Genomic DNA, 1,987 nt, shown 5'->3' with positions numbered 1-1,987 from the left:
AATGTGAGACAATTTTATAGAAATTCATATCACATCTGTTACTGATGCCATTTGTCGTACTTTGTTAAACTCACAAATAATAAAGTTCCATAACCTCAGTTGAGAACAAAGACCACACCTTATCTCCCCACGGCAATTTCCCATCCAATAGGTGTGCTATATAGGTGTGTATAACCCTTTCTCCTGTCTGTTACTCCCTCTTTCAGCACAAGAACCAGAGGGGGATTCAATGGAGCCTGAATACCTGCACTGAGACCCTCACCCTGCACCCTGAGTCTCAACTCTGTGTTTTTCAAGCCTTTCCCTGTTTTTTTGTATTAAACAAAACATTAAGCTTTCCCAATGGTGTGGTTTTCGTTTTGTGAAAAAGTGCAAATGCAGTGTTTGTATATAATTACCTCACATATTTTTTTGTCTGTTGGTCGTGAAATTGCTCCTGCTGACTTGAGCCAGCCATTTTTTCCTCCGCTCTGTGTCAGTGGGGAAGCCGTACATTCTTACTCCTTTCTCGGAGCGATTTGAGCATCCCCAGGCAGCACAGCAAACCATGGTGGCGACTAGGAGGCAGCACAGCAAACCAGGACAACACGGAGGAAAAGGCACAGACAAACTGCATGATATTCAATGTTTATTGAATTCCATGTATTTGCAATGGATGTTCCTAAAACAACACATTTAACATCATCATCATGCTGCTGCTGCTAGTCCTTTGATAGTCACCTGTCGGTCTCCTGTCCTTTCTGAAAGCCATAAAGATGACATTAGTCATTTCGATAACTTGTGTCCTCAATTACCATGGGATTACTGAAACTACCATGAATTTAAGAAAATGGTAGAAATGAATCTAATCTGAATTTTGAAGCATTCCTTTAGATCCCCTCCCTCTAAATATATCAATAAACATTGGAAAGTGATGCTCCTGACTACCATACAAGTTTAAGAAGATTATATTGGTTTTAAAGAATTCAAAGCTATAAATAAACAGCAACAGGCTCTTTAACCAAGGCACTGTTAGCCTAACATGTAAACTAGTTGTTCACACTAATCCTAATATTATCACTTAATATTAGCAAATTCTATTTTATTTTTTAAAACATATTGATGTAAATACATACACATATCGATTTGTTGTATAAATATTGCAAATCAAAACCTTTATTCACTAATAATTACCAAAAGTCGAAGTTCTATCTCCTGTTATCAATGCATTCACATTGCCCGCCATGAACTTCCGGGGAACGATTCTCGTCTGCATGAACCACGTGACGATAACCGTTTTTGGACTTCCGCTGTCGTAACTCTTCTATCTATACGGCACTGAGCTACACCATTGTTTGGTTTCCATGGTAACACGTCTCTTTAGTAGCGCGCGCAATTCAAAGTCTGAGAGGGTGAGGCAGATATTCACAGAAAACAGAACAAGAATCGACTACTCTCTGCTCACTCCTTTCCTGAGTATTTCTCATTTTGATGTTTATAGTCCAGAATCTAAAGTCTTACAAAAGGTATTCATGTTTTACTGCGTATGAGAAGAAGAAACCAAAAGTCAACTACTGACTTTGCAACCTCATTTATGTAACAAACATACTAGTTTTAACCCAAACCATCATGTTTCCCTAAACATAATCAGGTAACGTTGACTTGTTTAAAGTTGAGTATAGAGATATAGAGAGCTCTCTAGCTTACATGTCTACATACAAACGTAACTTAGAGAACATATTATGGACATGTCCAGGATCATACTAGTATTTTATGCTCACGTTTGAAATCTACGTTCAAACCTCCAATAAGCGCCGTTACGTACGCAACTTCATTTACCGGTACTTACTTACCCAATGACTTTGTTTAAATTTACAAATGAACGTTTAGAAACTAGCTGCACTTTAGTGACGGTTTATTGACTGCTTAACTTACCCACATAACTAACAAACCTCAACCCAAACCATGATGTATCCCTAAACCTAACCTAAAAAATACTTTTGTCACC

General features: G+C 38.0%; 1 long non-coding RNA gene across 1 annotated transcript; it reads right to left on the bottom strand.

The window, feature by feature from the left end:
- Positions 1-451: 451 nt before the first annotated feature.
- Positions 452-1,195, bottom strand: LOC104961616 (uncharacterized). Its single transcript, XR_800115.1, has 3 exons — positions 1,174-1,195; positions 721-740; positions 452-557 (listed from the first exon to the last, which is right to left on the bottom strand). It is a non-coding gene; the product is annotated as an uncharacterized lncRNA (long non-coding RNA).
- Between the last annotated feature and the right edge of the window lie 792 nt (positions 1,196-1,987).

This window comes from Notothenia coriiceps, unplaced genomic scaffold (assembly GCF_000735185.1).
Source record: "Notothenia coriiceps isolate Sejong01 unplaced genomic scaffold, NC01 NC01_scaffold00033476, whole genome shotgun sequence".
NCBI classification, from domain to species: Eukaryota; Metazoa; Chordata; class Actinopteri; order Perciformes; family Nototheniidae; genus Notothenia; species Notothenia coriiceps.
The sequence above is the reverse complement of the archived record's forward strand: the minus strand, read 5'-3'. Positions and strand labels throughout refer to the sequence as shown.